This window comes from Watersipora subatra, chromosome 7 (assembly GCF_963576615.1).
Source record: "Watersipora subatra chromosome 7, tzWatSuba1.1, whole genome shotgun sequence".
Taxonomy (NCBI): domain Eukaryota; kingdom Metazoa; phylum Bryozoa; class Gymnolaemata; order Cheilostomatida; family Watersiporidae; genus Watersipora; species Watersipora subatra.
Window position 1 is genome coordinate 37492785 of NC_088714.1, and position 18354 is coordinate 37511138.

Sequence of the window (18354 nt, forward strand, 5' to 3'; positions counted from 1 at the left end):
ACACTGCCTTCTGTAAGAACAAAAAACGGGGCGTTATCATCCATTGGTGGACTCAAGTTGTCTGTATTGCATAATACAGTATAATAGTTCAGGCAAGTCTTACAAAGGGCTTTCTATGTACACAACAGTTGATTGACGGCTATCACAATTGGACCTGTTCATTATGATAACAGTTAGTTTTATATACATACTCAACAGGGCCATCTTGTTTGGGCCCCCTTCAACTGCTATTGTGTTACATATTTTACAATCATTGCAACATTACCATCCTATATTACAGAATTATATTAGGCCTGTGGTATAGAAGTTGAAGCAGACAGCCTTATTGCCTGTTGGATACATAACTCTAGCAGTCTCCAAGTGAAAAAGTATTAACACAGATTTTATATACATGTATTGTAAATATATATTTGTACTATATAATTGACCATAATATCAATATATTTACATGACTGTGTATATATAATATAGCTTTATTGGTGATGTGTATTGTATTTATAAATAAATTATTTGAACAATATAATATATACATGTACAATAACAAATACATGTAAATGTAAATTAACAATATAGCACTTCTACACTCACTAAGGGTATCAGTGTGTGTGTGTGTGTAACACTAAATAACGACTAAACACATCACATGCAAATTGAAACATACATTATAACATACACATTTGACATTACACTCTGACTCAGCACCTACCGTTTTTGCTTAAAGATTCAGGAGGGCTTTTAAATTGAGAGTCTTGGTGGCTCACACAGAATTTTAGGTTGTTGGCCAGCACATGCTCTCTAATAATCATTTCACCTTCCTCTTCTGACTTAACATATATAAGTTTAATTGTATCCATTCTATTGTAAGTCGTTAACACAGCGATTGTGAATTTCAATGCGTGCTTGTTTAGTTATTCTGTATTTCCCGCGATAACATCCCATGTGCAAGACATGTGACAAAAACAGAAATTTCCCCCGTCACGTGACCAGGTTCTGAGACACTCCAGTTATACTCGTCCTTACTAGACTGGGCAATGCTAAGCCACAGTGTCCTACATAAATAGCCACATTCTTCACGACGTAACGTCAACGCTTTGTTCACTTGCAGCTGGTCAGGCAAGTGAGTCATCATTGTTTACATTGAAAGAATGACAGAGAACAGCTTTGTTGCTACATGTAATTTGACATAACTACTAAAGTACACAAGATATTGGTTTAAAATTTTAGATGCAAAGCTTACACACTATGCATTTCCTGCCCTGGAAATTTGTAAACATAGAGTTGAATATTTCATACGTAAAGTGCGAGTAAAAATGTATATTGATCTTTTAAAAAAATATTGCAAAATTATCAATGTTGCCCAATGCTATGAATGGCGCCTTACAGTGCCTCGCCTTGCGTGTTCACAACTCGAGTTGTATAACTCGAGTTGCCGTGTTGTACAACTCGGCCTGGGTTTTTGATGAACTCGAGTTGGGTTACGCAAAACTAACACGGGTTCGTAAAGAAAGCAAAGTGGGTAATGGGGGTGTCTCATTTACAGAAATTTAATAATAATTTAAATATGTATACATATTTAAATTATATATATTGGCGAGATTTGCGCATATTCATTTCTATAAATATAAAGAGACAAAAAAAATTGTAGAATGTAAAAAGCAAACTAAAAACAATCTATATGAGAACCGAGCCGCGAAGTTTTTTTCCCAAACAGGTTTACATACGGCAGTAAAATTTTGGCTCATGATTGGCTTTAGTAATTGAGTTTTATTAATCAAAACCTACATCATTACATTGAAAGTCAATAGTTATAATTAGAGAGGAACACAAAATTCCAAAATTTTATTCAAAATGGCTTAAATTAATGAGTTTTAAGTGAGCGCCTCTTACGTTTTAACAGCACTTTTTGAATGATAACATCAGTTTTGCTACGTTATTTAGAATTTTGTGTTCCTTTCTAATTATAACTATTGATTTCTAATGTAATGATGCAAGTTTTGGTTACTAAAACTCAATTACTAAAGCCAATCATGAGCCAAAGTTTTACTGCCGTATGTAAACCTGTTTGGGAAAAAGAAATTCGCAGCCAGCCAGGCAACTTCTTTTTCAAATGAAAAAAAGAGTCATCTCTCTAGAATCTGACAAGAAACTGAATGATCACCGAAAATGAACATAGAAATTATTTCAACGGCGTTTAATGATGCACAAAAAAATTCCATATAGCTAGAGAAAATAAAATGATGAAATGTTCTCAAGCCGAGTTGTTGAACTCGAGTTGCTGATGAAAGAACTCGGCTTGGGTTTTGATAAACTCGAGTTGTGCAACTCGAGTTGTACAACTCGAGTTATATTTACAAACTCGAGTTGTACAACTCGAGTTGTGCAACTCGAGTTGTACAACTCGAGTTGCAAACCCGGCACAGTATAATTCTAATAATTCGCTATTAGTTTTAGTTTTACAGTACATACATAGTTTAATTTCTATTAGCTAACGGGTGCCTATTGATACACCATTGTTAATATAACCAGATCTACGGTTATGCTACCGTAATACCAGTATATTGAACCTTACTTTTGAAAAGTCGCGTTGCGTGTTCACAACTCGAGTTGTGCAACTCGAGTTGTACAACTCGAGTTGTGAACACGCAAGGCGAGGCACTGTAAGGCGCCATAGCTATGGGCTAACATGTCAGATAGCTAGGTGTACAAACTGATTTCAAATGCATACACACTAGTAAATGGTACACTGATTGCAGTCTGCCATGAACATAAATGTTGGGTCTTAGGTGTTATGCAAACAGCTCAGAAAAATCGTAGAAAACAAACGACAAATAGTGTAGACACTTTTCTAGACATATTGTGACAGGCTACACATGACTAAAGACGATCAGTCGGCTGAGCTTTGATCTAAGATTACTCTTGTTAGCTGCTACCTTTGTAGCCTCATGGTGAATTCTAATTCTGACATATCTGGATGTGCTAGTTTTAACTAATGCTGCGCTGTGACTTGAGCATGGAAATTCCTGATGCAAATTGTTTTGTAAAACCAATAAAAGAGTCTTCGTGACTACCAGCTTGTGTATGTCTGCAGTGATTCCTTGTAAGTCGACACACTGCCGTATGATCTGTTCTTAGCCTAGACATATCTTTGTGATGACAGGATGAGGCGTAAACAGACCACCTCTACCTTTTACACTGATCAGTGTCGCATCATCCCTGGTGCGTAAACCTGGACAGGAGGCTATAAAGCTGGTTCAGCCATTGCAGTTGAGTTTTAAGCTCCGTACCACATGACTTGCTAAATCAATATCATATGCTAATATTATTATAAAAAGTATAGGCCTATGTATCAACCGTAAAATAAGTTTAACTACATCTCACTGATTTGCTGCAGTATTATTTCAAGCCACTCTGCTACCTGTATATCTGTTCTATACACCAACAATAAGTGAAAGTAGCTAATACCAAAATACATGTACATACCTAAATCACGTACCACAATATGGGCAGTCATGCAGTTTAGCACATGCAGCAAGGCTGCAATGTGTGCCAGATCTCTTGTTTTGTAAAAAACTTGGAGGAATTGGTTGTATTTACCTACTGATGTACTCCACTATGTCCGAGACAGATTTTGACAGATCAATTTCCACCAGTTCGCTTGATTCCAAATACTCATGGAAGTCATCTTCACTTTCTACATGAATTTTTCTTCGTTTAGATGAGAGAAGTAGGGAGCAGGAGCCATCTGAGCTATCACAATCAAGACAGTTAGCACTCGTGCTAGGTGTGATGTCTGTTTTCACTAGTCGAGCTTTCAGTGCAGATTTGAAGCTACGGACATCTGGATTATTGTTGAAACCTCCCTTGCCCCGAATCTTTGAGGACAGTGTTTCTATATGCTCCTGTCCAAGCTTGTTCAGAAGTAGATACTTGGCCTCGCGAAATGTTTGAAAAATTTAATTCCCTATTCCAAGGTACGAGGTACGCTTATGTAGAGGGTCGGGAATGATCTATTCAGATTGCTTGGCGGCTGTTGGCTCTTCATAGCAAAGTGAAGGTTCCAGGACTGGCTCATCTCGGTCTGGTGGAGATGATTTAGATAGTTTTGGTCGGCATAACAGTCGTCTATGCTTTGGTTGAGTCGGTTGTAAATATGTTGGCAGATAATCAAATACCCTTGGTACAGCAGTAGGCTTTAGTATGGCAGCCAGCATCATACCAGGAGGTCTGCAGGGGATCACTGCCGAGCGCAGAGTATTTGGAAGGCTTCCGGTCCTTACGTTTCACGGTGTCTATCCACTTGTTACGTATGTTTAGGTGTTTTTCTTCCAATGGAAAGGTGTGGAAACTGAGTTAACTGTCTTTTGTTGGCGTATTATAACAACCAAATGCACAGCAAAAATTTTTACTCTTCTAGTCCTGCAAAATAATCAGTAAATGATTGCATTCTTATGAGACCATCATAAAGTAAAAATCTTTTCGTTGGGTTTAGCTACACTTCTAAATATAGCACAGTCATCATCATACTCATTTACTAGCCTATGTCCACCTGCCATGGTGATGAAAAACTTCATGAAAAGGGCAACAATCAATCTACTACGCGCTTGGCACCTCTTTGTGCGAAACAACTTTTCAAATTGTAGCGCTAGCAATGAACTTTAGAAAAACATTTTGGAAAAAACTATTATTTGTATGCATATCTCAGAAAAATCCGCAAGATTTCTTGCTCTTCATATGTAGGTACCTCTCGCAACCACACTTGAAAAAAGTTGGAGTAAAATTTACCTTCGAATCATTTCCAGTGCTGGTAGTTGCTCCACTCTCCATGGCTTCCTACTTAAAACTATGGCCTGGACTAGGCAAAGTGAACAAAGCAACAAAGTGGACATAAACCTATTTTCTGATGCTGTTTGCATAACACCTAAGGCCCAACATTTATATTTATGGCAGACTGCAATCAGTGTACCAATTACCAGTGTGTATGCATTTAAAAACAGTTTGTACACCTAGCTATCTAACATGTTAGCCCATAGCATAGGGCAACATTGATAATTTTGCAATATTTTTTGAATAGATCAATATACATTTTTACTGGCACTTTACATATGAAATATTCAACTCTATGTTTACAAATTTTCAGGGCAGGAAATGCATAGTGTGTAAGCTTTGCATCTAAAATTTTAAACCAATATCTTGTGTACTTTAGTAGTTATGTCAAATTACATGGAGCAACAAAGCTGTCCTCTGTCATTCTTTCAATGTAAACAATGATGACTCGCTTGCTTGACCAGCTGCAGTGAACAAAGCGTTGACGTTACGTCGCGAAGAATGTGGACACAATGCTGAGCCGTGATGCATTGAATTGCCCAGTCTAGTATAGTTAATAGGTCTATGGTATAATGCATATACATGTATGTTCGAAAGTTAAAATTGTCCTATTTATGTAATTATTATAGCAGTGAAATGATATTGGTTAATTAACGATTAATTAAAATTCAGCATTAAAATCTATAAAAATATAGGGCATTTACAGCTATAACAAGCTCTGTGTTCTCTCTCAAGAGTTGAATTAAATGTGTTGAGGATATCACCAGACAAAAATTGTACAGTGAGTATAACAAATATTAATGTACATAACAATTCTTTGATTTTCTGCAAAGTACATCTAGTTGTTAAGTGATCTTTATACAATAATGGCCAATAATGTATAAAAATGCAAGCATACATTTACCTCAACTTGTTATGTAAAAATTTATCAAAGTCTCTGAGTATTACATATATAGATATAGTGCTGCAAATAATCTACTGCTACAATGAACAAAGACTCTTGTAAAGTGGTGGTACAACTCTTTGGGTAGTCTGTGTAATTTATTCAGCTAGCTCATCACTCTAGGAGTGTGAAGACAAGAATTATTTCTAGCCTGTAGACTCCCACTTTTATAGCTGTATAGCGTAAGTACAACAGTTGTTAAACAAAATGTCACAAAAGTATATGTCACTTTTAGTGCTAAGAAAATTTGGGAAAGATGGAGATATGTAGTATAAATATAGTAGTAAAAACTAAGTATATCAACTATAATTTATAACGTGTTTTAGTGGTAGATGTTTTGAATGATCTCTAGGGACTCAGCACAAAAACTCTTGGCACAAGTCCGTATAGTAGCATTTAAATAGATGTTTAGTTAGTGCTCACGTTTCGAAAGACAAACGCATAAGCAGATAAACCCAAGCTAAATTGCAGCCGAATAAGAAGCATCTAATTAGTGAGCACAAAATATTTAATAAATATTGTAGAAATAATACTTTTCTTTCAGCATAATACAACACAAGTAATTAACACTTAATCTGCAATTAAATTAGCTTTTCTGCAAAATAGCTGCCATTCCTCATTAGCTTTGAAGAGAAGCAAGAAAGCAAGAGACGAGGTGCCTGTGTAACTTTTTAACACATATTTAATAACTCCTACGACTTTTCTGTTCATATGTAATTATATAATTGTTTATTAAATTTATTGAATGTAATGTATTCTTGTCTATTGTATAATTGCACATACCTGATTGATATTATTTGTTGTTTGCTATAATTGTATGATTGTTTTCAATAACCATCGTTTATTTTAGATGTTATAATTTATTCTTATTATCAACATATTTGATTGGTCAACAAGCCTATTATGGAAATAATTGTAAGTTTTTTATTAACGGTTAAATATGTAGTTTTACACTCCGCAATATGTTTACTATTATGTATATCATTGTGAATGCTTGATGTTAATTTTATTGTATGCTTTCTAATGCTTTATTGTTAATAATTATGCCTTGTTTATTTTTGTTTTGTTTTTATAGAGAACTTTATCTTAATACAATTCAGTCAGTACTAATACCAATATCAATAAACCTGACCAATAAGATGTGCAGGAAGCCTGACCAATACAAATATCCCCTGCTTTGCTGCTATTTACTTAGTGCTAAGTGTTTTGAATACTATCTCGGGACTCTAGCACTTGAATTATTTGCAACAGTCCATACAATAGTTATATATAATTAGGGATTACTGGTTTTGAAGCGGTCAGGCAAAATTAGTTGGTCGAGAGCACACCTTGTCTTCCCTTTGAAATTTTTGGATTTCGTACAGATTTTATAGCATATATAAAATTCAATTATTCCTTTATTGATATGAATTTTAGATAAAATTATCAAAGGCCTTGCCGAATAACTCATTTGCAAGAACTAAAACAAGTTATAGTTCTGAAAAGTGGTCCGTCATTGGATGGTTCTGCTGCATCACTATTTCCTCTTCTTCTAAACAGTCCTACAATGCAAATTGTTTTTAAAATAACATAATTTTGTCATAATATCTGCACTGAATCTAACCAAAGCAAATATTTTAGAAGTTGATTCATTTACAACGTAAAAATATAGAGGAAAGAAATATGTGTTAGCATCACGCACGCACGCACGCACGCACGCACACACACACACCAGAGGAGAACTAAAGGCTATGTAGGTCTAATTACCATAGTTACAGTAAAATAGAAAAGTAAAACAACTCCATGGCAGAGTTTTTTCTATTGCAAGTGCTTGTTTCGGTTAGCAAGCAAAAGAAATAGGTTAGAGACGTAGAAACTATATATTATAATAATCCTTACAGTATCCCTTTGTTAACTTAATAACAAATCATACTTATATGCATGTAGTAGATTAAACATGCATAAACAATGTTCAAGTTCAACAGTTTGGTACAATGTTTGTGATAGTATAGTACATAAACTTACTATATGTCTGTAATAGGCTTTTATCACTCTAGCCAGAGTCCCACTGCTGTGGACAGCCACAGTCTTCCCATTTACAACTGAAATGAATAAAGATCTCACAGTTATAGGTAAGACAAGTAAATAATAGAGTCCAGCAAAAACAATTCTGTCTGCAAAGGAAAATGTATATGATCCAATTTTGGTGTACACTACGACATAGCTCTTTGTTTTACACGCAATTTATAAACCTAACACCAGCAAATCAATTTATAAACTTAATATCCACAATCTTGTACTTACCATGCCTCTTTTTGGGTGCAACAAAAGGTACTTCTTCCGGCCACCATGGTGGCCGACTGTCTAAAAAGCCCCATGTGCTTCTTAAGCCTGTAGATCCTACGAACAAAGGTAAGTGGCAGTAATTTGCGAGCTCAAAAACAAATGCTAATTTCGGAGTATAGATTACACAGGACTTCTGCCCTGACCAGAAAGCAATGAGGTGAAATTTGTTCAAGATATAGAGAGCCTTGAGTTGTCTCTGAAAGTACATAATCTCAATAACCATGGTACCAGTTCTCACACTGGACCTGCAGAAAGCCTGTAGCTGAACCAAGACTCAGGAACCAAGCTTCAAACAATATTATAAAATCCTTGAATGGTTATTCCATGATATACAAAAACGATTAGTAATTCCATGTTAATTAAGGATTAATTAATAAAACGCTTCATAGTTTATGTCGCCCTAATCCTGCCCAGTATAGCCATACCATATGCAAAGATTAGAGGTCTGTATAGGTACCAGATATGACCCTAATCCTGCGCAGTATAGCCATACCATATGCAAGGATTAGAGGTTTGCACAGATACCAGATATGAGCCTATTACTGCACAGTATAGCCATACCATATGCAAGGATTAGAGGTTTCTACAGACACTAGATATCAGCCTAACCCTGCAAAATATAGCCATACCATAGGCAAGGATGAGAGGTTTGTACAGGTACCAGATATGGCCCTAATCCTGCACAGTATGGTCATACCATAAGCAAGGATTAGAGGTTTGTATAGGTACCGGATATGACCCTAAGCCTGCACAGTATAGCCATACCATATGCAAAGATTAGAGGTCTGTATAGGTACCAGATATGACCCTAATCCTGCGCAGTATAGCCATACCATATGCAAGGATTAGAGGTTTGCACAGGTACCAGATATGAGCCTAATCCTGCACAGTATGGCCATACCATATGCAAGGATTAGAGGTCTGTATAGGTACCAGATATGACCCTAATCCTGTACAATATAGCCATACCATATGCAAGGATTAGAGGTTTGCACAGGTACCAGATATGAGCCTAATCCTGCACAGTATGGCCATACCATATGCAAGGCTTAGAGGTTTGTACAGGTACCAGATATAACCCTAATCCTGCACAGTATAGCCATACCATATGCAAAAATTAGAGATTTGTATAGGTAACAGATATGATGCTAATCCTACACAGTATAGCCATACCATATGCAAGGATTAGAGATTTCTACAGGCACCAGATATGAGCCTAACCCTGCACAGTATAGCCATACTATTCAAGAATTAGAAGTTTTTACAGGTACTAAATATGACCCTATTCTTGCACAGTATAGCCATACCATAAGCAAGGATTAGACTAGAGGTTCGTCCAGGTACCAGATATGACCCTAATCCTGCACAGTATAGCCGTGCAATATGCAAGGATTACAGGTTTGTACAGATACCACATGAAAAGCAATATATTATTCCTTTTTGGTAAAACTACTAGTGCTACTAGTAGTAGACTACCACTACAACTAGTTCTATTAATAGTAGTAGTAGAAGAATCCAGGGACAGGGTGAATAAAGTACCCTAATCATTGATGGCGTTGCAATCAGATAGGCACGAATAAGCATGCAAACTAGATCTAATTCTCTATTTTAACATTTGAAAAATGTGTAGAAATCATTTTAAATCAGACAGAAGACAAATAATGTCATTATAGCAGAAATTACCGAAACTTGTTTGGAGACAGCTTATGGAAAATTTGAGATTACGCATGTATTCAATTTTTCTTTCCTCTTACACTAGTTAACATTGTAGGCGGAGCTAATTCAGATGGGGCGTTGCGCAAGAGCCCGTTGATAATATACATGCAGTAGGATCTACGCAAGTATCTTAGCAAGGATTAGGGTTCTTTTCTGTTCCCTTTTATAGCTCCTACCGAATATACCGCACGACTTTTCTGATGGGAACTAGATTTTACCACATACACGTAAGAGTGCAATAAACGATTTACAGACCTAATATTTTAATTTGTTATCATTTACTCGCAAAGTAATTAATTTTAAATTTTGGTGCAATCAAATGTCCATTATCCAAACTAATAAAACAGTCACACCATACCAAAACTTCGAATTTAAAAAGTTTGAATTGGATGCGTTACCACACATTTTGATGCTTGGTCCGTGGCATTACCAGTATTTATAACCACAGTCTCGGAGCATATATACTCACAAATCATATCACTCTAATAAATACAGATCGGGTTGCGTTGCCCGCTTACATTAGTATATAATTGGACACTAAAACACACCGATTACAAGCTATTTTTGTGATCACGCCTTTAACTAGAACCCCTGCGACCTGTCGATATCCTCAGTACAAAACCCGTTGTTTGTTTGTTGTTGCTTCCTACTAATGTGCAAAACTATCATGAATCAATTTTGTGCTAATTGTGTTTTGCATCGGTGTCTTGAGCCAAACACAAACGCTGTGAGATGTCACGTTTAAATTTGCTCAAACTACGATTACAGGTGCTATAATCGGTTTTGTATTGTTTTCGTTAATACTTGGCGTATGATGATGGATGCTGTTATACGTCGTTGTGGAGAAATTATATTATGCATAACTAATCCGAACCCTCACACAACATCGGTGTCGACATTGCTTTGACATATTATTCTATTTTGACTATGTTTAGTTGTGCACTTTTTGCTTAGCTTGTGGGAACTAATTTAATTATTACTGGTTCAGGTATAGTGAAGGTGTTAAGCTTTTGTAAGCAATACTGATATCTACCAGTCAAACTTACTTCTTTACTCTATAAGTCAAACAATGAAATACACAACTAACAAAATTCTAAAACAGTAATATAAATGACAAACAATTAGAAAAGCTAATAAAAATTACGTCCTTACTCGAACGGTCGTCTATGCTTGTTGATCAGTTCTGTACAGCTGTGAGGTTCGACAATCGAACGAGAGTCATGAGAGGCCATATGTAGAGAGTGTCAGCAGTTGAGATAGTGGTGGAGAAGAGGCTCAGCTGATGAAGGGAAGGAGGCTCTATTGGTAGAGAAGAGAGAGAGGCTCTTCAGCAAGCAGATGGGAAAGCGTCCACGGAGGCCCTCGGAAAGAGAGCAAGAGCCAGAGCTCAAGCTAGAGCCAGAGATAGAGATGCTGAGTCATTAGAGCTGTTCTTTTTTATAGATATCTGGCATGTGGGATGGTTAGTCTGTGGGTGTAGGTTGAGTGTTAAGGTTCAATGCTTTCTGTCAGGCGTATGAAGATATCTTGTTTTCGTAAGTCTTCAGCCGGTGCACATGATGTTGACATGTAGAGTGGAGCGCGTGACTTACTCTTGGTGTCTAGGTCATGTTTGACAGGAGTGGCAGATCTGTATGTGACTCCTTTGACTCGTCTCTAATGTTTCTCTGGTGGCTTTTTGATGATAATGGTTGGTAGGTTTAATTGCTTCGACTTCCCATTGGCATATTCTCTATTTGGTGTTGATGCAGTTTCTATGCTTGATTTCTTCCAAGTTTGAAGTTTCTAATTCGCTTTTGACATTTTCTAATTATTGAAAATTGTAATGTCTTTGTGCGTCTTGTGGCTTGTATATATTATATGCTTATCCTGTGGTCTGGCTACATTACCTGTTGGTATCTTGACAGTATCACAATATCTCCATACAGAAATGCTTTGGATTTATGGTGGTATCTATGTTAATATGGGTAGTAATGGTCTATTGTCTACACAAAAACTTTGAGATATATATATATAAATTTATACAACATCTCCTCTTCTAAGGTTGAGTTATAATTTAAAATTGATTGTCCTATCAGTTTAGAAACTAAACTAGTTGATTGTTCATATAGTCCAGTAAGTATCATCTGTAGAATAGGATCATCCTTGTTGGTATCATGGTCATTTAGTTTGCTAGGTAATATTTTGGTCCTTACTGGCTTATGTGACCCTTTTGCACCCGACTCCTGGCTGGCTGGAGTGACCTGACTATGGCCTGTGCCCTCTGCGCCTCTGGCCACCACAGACGTCATTTGGTCTTCAATCTTCACCAAAGTGCTCCTGTTCCTTCTGAAAGTACATGTACCTTGGCTAGTCTGGACAAACAGTAAGCGTGGGCCAGCTGACGTGATGACCACACCTTCCTATTCCATATGTCTCACTACCATTTTTTTTCTGTTTCAAGTGGAGGTAACTGGGATGCTCTGTTCCATTCATCATAGTTCTTCTTAGTTCTAGAGTTGATGCGAGTTTCTTTGTCTTGTTCATTTGCTCTTTGAACAGTACTTGGCATTAGAGTTCTTGGAAAGCTGAACAATGTCTTCCCATGAGTAGCTTCTATGGTGTGTAACCATTCTATAAAGGTGTAGTTCGGTATATCGTTAGGCTCAAGATTGCTTTTCTTCAACCTCTTAACAGTGCCTTCTGCACGTATTGCCTCTTCATTAGTTCTAGGGGAACTGGTTGCATGTGTAAAGTTAAATGAAGCAGAAAATTCCTGAAACACTTTTGATGTAACCTGAGGTTCATTGTCCGAGAGAACCTGGTCAGGTATGCCATGAACACTAAAGTGGACTTCATGGCGTCTATACCCTTCCTGGATTCCAGCAAAACTGAGCTGTCAGACCTCAATCTACCTGCTATTAGTAGTCACTTATAACTAAGTTGACTAATAACAGATAGTACCTATCTTTGAACTGGAATAAATATGCCCTAGTCTCTGCCATGGCCGGTCAGGAAATGTGGAAGGACAGAGTGGCTCAGTAGGCGTTTGTGAGGTCTTTCTGCGTAGGTCACACTATTAAACCGCGTTCTTGATTTGGATCATCATAGAAGGCCACCAGACAGCTCTTCTGGCATGCCCTTGACCTTTTTATACTGCTTTGGTGTGCGGGTTGAATCTGTTTTAAGACCTTCAGTTGTAAAGCCGTAGGAACCACTAATCTGTTGTCATATAATAGGAGCCTCTCAAAAAATAAAAAATTGCTTTGACATTTTCAGTAGAGATGGATCACCCTGTTTAAATCTGCCTTTAGGCTGGCCATCTATTCATACAATAGTATGTAACCTGTTGACAGATATCATCATTCTTTTGTGCTTCTTAGATTTCAAGTACTAACTGGCTTTGTGAAAGCAATTCATCGATCCTGGCTGTGCTAGTTTCTAGTTCTGCAACTAGTAGTGAGTCCTTGAGTGTCAGAACCCCAACAGGTTTCTTTGAAAATGCATCAGCTATGTTGTACAGACATCTTTGGACATACACTACCAATGGAGCATATCTCATGAGTTGTAGATGCCTCGTAAGGTTCTGAGCTGGAACTTGGTCTAAGGCTTTACTCATGAGATGGAGACCAAAGGGAGATCTGTAGAGATCCATCTCCGCTGCGAACATCATTCCTCTAACATATTGATCAAACCTTTCACAGGCCCATACAATTCCTAATGGTTCTATTTCGATCACTGCATAGTTTTTCTCTGTCTGTGTGAAAGATCTGGAAGCATAGGTTCCTGGCTTTCTTGTCCGATCACCCTGTATTTGGAACATTGTGACTCCCAACCCCTCATTGATAGCATCAACAGCTATAATAGTCTCAAACTTAGGGTTGTAGTGAGCTATAGTTTGTGCTGAAGTCGGTGATTTCTTGATTTTCTTGAAAGATGACTCCTGATGTTCATTCCTTAGCCATTCCCTCTGTTTTTTTCAGTAGCTCTCTCATAGGTGCATTCACAACTGATAGCTGAGGAATGAACTTAGCCATCTGGTTGAACATTTCGTTCAACCTTCCTAGCTCAGTTGTGCTCTCAGGTGAAGAAAGGCCTTTAACTGCCTGTGCTTTAGCTGGATCTGGTTTCACTCTCCCAGTATCTATGACATAACCCGAGAGGTTTGCTGTAAGTTCTCTAAACTGACACTTACTGAGATTAAGAGAAGTTCCAGACTCTTGCAGCACTTCTAACACTTTTTGCAAAGCTCTGTCATGACTTGTCATGCCTTCACCATGTATAAGAATGTCATGAATGTGACAAGTCACACCTGTTTGCTCAGATAGCACCAGCTCATAGCTTTCTAGAATCTCTCAGGCGCACTATATATTTCAAAAGGTAAACGGTTGAAGCAAAATTTACCAAATGGTGATAAGAAAGTTGTAAGCTTCTTAGACTTTTCTTCAAGATTTACTTGCCAAAAGCCAGTGTTGGTGTCATGCTTTGAGAATATCCTGCTGTTTCCAAGCCGGTTTAGACTTTTATCAGCTGTAGCCATTGGGTGCACCTCTTTTTTGACTGCATTGTTACGTCCTGTTACGTCTATGCTCAGTCTAACATCCCTTGAAGGCTTTAGCACAGTCACTAAACCACTACACCATTCTATAGCTTCTGTAACTGACGGTATAAGTCCTTGATTAACCATCCGGTCAAGTTGCTCATCGGCTTTTTCTCTCAATTGGTATGGTATATTCCTTGGTATGTATATGCATGTAGGCTTCGCATCTGTCTTCAATGAGATCTGATAAATATAGCCTTTCAAAAGGCCTAGGCCTGAGAACTACTTAGGAAACTTAGCAACATTCTCATCTTTTTGAGAAGCCATCTTGCATTCATCTATGTGACAAGATGTAATGCCTGACAAGCTGACATACGAAGCAAACAGGTTGGTTGACATTTGACAACGTGGACTACTTCTGTGTGTTTTCTCTTGCAAAAATGTGCAGCCTCAAAGGTGCCTAAAACTTCAATTTTTTTTGGCTTGGACTATGGAGCTCAACAACTGGCCAGAAAGAAGGACATTATCAAGCCAAGGGTCCAAATAACTAATAACTGTCCATCTTCTCCAGTATATAATTGGAAGGTATTTTGGCAGCCATTTACATCGACCTCAACTTTCCATGTAGTCACTTTATTTATTTTCAGCGTACCAGGGAAAAGGCAGTCTGGATCATTTGATGAGAAAGTTACTTATGAGTAGTCTTACTCAGGCAACACTCCGCCCAATTTCCTGTTGTCCAATTGACAAATTTTACAAGTAGAGTTTAGTGCTGGGCATTTCAGTCTTGGATGCGACTCCGTGCCACACGTCTTACTCCTTACTGTTGCTGCTGGCTTTTTAGTATTGTTGTCCTTGACTTCTCTCTGCTGAAGAACAGAGAGCAGGCTGTAGCTTCTTCTTTTTGCCTGCCCAGCGTTAACTGTTTTAACATCGGCCGCCATTAACTTCAGTGCTGTGGAAGTGATTTCTTGACTTCTGCACAGTCTAACTGCAATGGTCAAGGTTAATGCATTGCCTTGAGAAATTAATTTTTCCCTCAGCTCATCTTTCTTTATACCTAGCACTTGGTGCTATTTCATTCAAAGGTGTCTCACCATTTCCACTATCTCTTTTGAAATTAGAACATCTTTCTGTGTAAGCTCTAATGTTAGCGTAAAAGGCATCAAATGATTCACCAGGTAGTTGGTTTCCTGTATTGAAGTAGCGTTTGTGAATGACATTACGCTCACCAACACAGTATTTTTTTAATATATCAAGTATAGAATCACAACTCTGATCAGTGACATATGCTGCAGATGATTCTACTACTTTTGTAGCACCAGACCCAGCAGTATACAATAACAAAGCTTGTTGATGGTTTTCATATTTTTGTGAAAGTCTAATAAGTATGAAAAATGAGCGCCATCTACTTTTTTAAAACACAAAAATTAGGTTCTCTGTTCTCATCCAATACTAATCAAGTGGGAGGGTCATTTGTAGGCAAATGTCTATTATTGTTTTGAACAACGGCTGATAAAGTCTCAGGCTTATCCTCCTCTAATTTAACTATTGCAACAAAATATGCGCTGCCGTCAAGTATTGCTTTGTTTAATACCTAGCTTATGAAGATGGATGCTTTAGATTTATACTGGTATCTGTATGTGAGAAGTACTAGCGCTATGTTGGTAAGATAAAAAGCTTAATGAGCCGCGTGTCCATTCAACCGCATTACTTCTCAAAACCAACGGGCATAAACAATAACATATGTATATATACAACAGGTTTTACAGCAACAAATAGGAAATAATTATAATTTAGATAAATAGTGGTCGAATCATGGGCAATGTAGTTATGAAAAATATGCATTTAATATGCTTGCATGTTGAATCAAAGATTGATTGTCACAAACTGCTGAGAATTCTCAAACACCCATAATTAATTAAAAGCTTCGATTTCTGCCCCGGAATATAAAAGTTCAATTAACTTGTCGTTTTTGCAGATCGTACGGTAAAAGTTTGTTTAATTTTTCAACCTTAGCTCGAAGGAGTACATATCATTGTCTGATAAACATGACGAACCTGTTGGTCACCTGTAATAATCGGAAAAAGCTGCAGAGATTATTCGTGAAGTATTGGTCACATGATCAGATTACGATTATACCAAGCCGAAACAAAACTGTCAAGTAACGAGCATCTATACTTGATACAGGGTCTTCGGTAAAATCCGAAATGTTTGTGATAAACTAGTGCTACTAGAAGTTCTATATTGAGCCTTTTATTGGCCTTTCAATTTTTGTGAAAACATAACGTGACAAAACAATAACCAAATATAATGACTGTCAGAAAATAAACTGATTTCGATCTACGGCGGTTTCGTGATGGCTGCGATCAACTGTTCGTTTTTGAGCTTTTAAGGGCTTGTAATCACATTTTCACATACTTTGCACCTACAACACAGCAGAGTAAGATATGGTGAATCTTTTAATACCAAATAACTGTAATGTGAATTTTGTTGCAAGGCAACCTTTAAGCCAACTTGCATATTTCTATCTTTTTTGTAATTTATTTTAGGCTCTCTCAACCTTTTTTATTGGCTTTCACAAATCCTTCGTTTTTTCGTGACGCCATTGTATTGTTGTTGGCCATCTTGATAGACAATTTTATCGCTAGAAACACGAAGCTTTTGCAATGATAATTTGAAAACGATGTTTTCGTTTGCAATTTTTTCATTATAGTATCTAAACAACACTTATAAGTACTAATAAATCAAAGAAAAACGATCATTTTTTACAAAAATGGCAGCTTTTTCGTGAACGAGCGCATGTGCAAACGACTTGATGACGTCAAAAAAATGATAGATTGCATTGATTTGAGAAATTTCGGGCATTTTATTGAAATTTAAACTGCCTGGGTCAAGGGCAAAATTTCAGTAACCGGGGCCTTTTCGCAGTGATTAGTTAATCAGATTGCCTTATAAGTCCACTTTACAGATTCAATGGCAGTGAAGAAAACTCATTAGAATAGGTTGGAGTCAACTCTCCCTTTTGGCATATGTATAATACATTCTTAAGACCAACTCACTTGTTCCCTGCTGTAACCAACAGTGTGCGCTGAACCCAGCTCTTTCTAATATCCCACCCCTCTGAAATCAACATGATGGAGCTGTAACCTGTTCACTTGTACTCGGCTGAAACCAATAGATTGCGCTGAAACAATCGCTTCCTAAAATGCCACCTGCTGAAACAAGCAGAGTGTGCTGAAACCATTTCTTCCTTGAATACAACTTGCTAAAACCAACAGGATTGAACTGAAAACAACTTACTTGTGCTCTGCTAAAACCAACAGAGTGCACTGAATCCAATGCTTCCTAAAATACAACCTGCTGAAACCAACAGAGTATGCTTAAACCGACACTTTCTTAAATTAAACCTGCTGAAACCAACAGTGTGCTGAAACCAATGCTTCCTAAAATACAACCTGCTGAAACCATCAGGAGGGAGCTGAAACCAACTTAGTTGTGCTCTGCTAAAACCATCAGAGTGCGCTGAATCCAGCAATTCCTAAAATACAACCTGCTGAAACTAACAAGAGGGAATTCAACTCTTCATAGGAACAATATTTATTTAGTTATGGGCAAGGCCAAGCATGGTGTCACACACAGAGGCAATTTTTTTCTGCCTTTTGCAACCGTAATTTCCAGTTAATTAGCGAGTAAACATGTTCAGACATGTAGAAACACAAGAGTTTTCATAATGAAATCTTCTCTCATGAAAATATTGGGCATGCAAGTAGGTTTTTACTGTATGGTGTGTGACGCGCGGGACAATTGATCAAATCCTCTCAAACTATGCAATTCATTCTGAAATAAATTTTGCTTCCATTTTATAATCAAAACAAGGTTGGATTTTCTAGCCCAGGTGTTTTTTTTTGAGCAAATGCAAATTTATCCTTGTAATTCAGGCGAGCAAAAATTAGTTTGTCCCGCGCGTCACAATTTTAATGCATTTAGTCGCAGCCTTTTTTCCTTTAGCTATCTGAGATGAAAA

General features: G+C 37.3%; 1 protein-coding gene across 1 annotated transcript in view; it reads left to right on the forward strand.

Annotated features, from left to right (window-relative positions):
- Nucleotides 1–9977: 9977 nt before the first annotated feature.
- Nucleotides 9978–18354, forward strand: part of LOC137399562 (regulator of telomere elongation helicase 1 homolog) — a 146541-nt gene continuing 138164 nt past the window's right edge. Inside the window, exon 1 of the mRNA XM_068085740.1 lies at nucleotides 9978–10035. The gene's annotated coding sequence lies outside the window, so the exon portion shown is untranslated. The remainder of the gene's footprint in view (nucleotides 10036–18354) is intronic.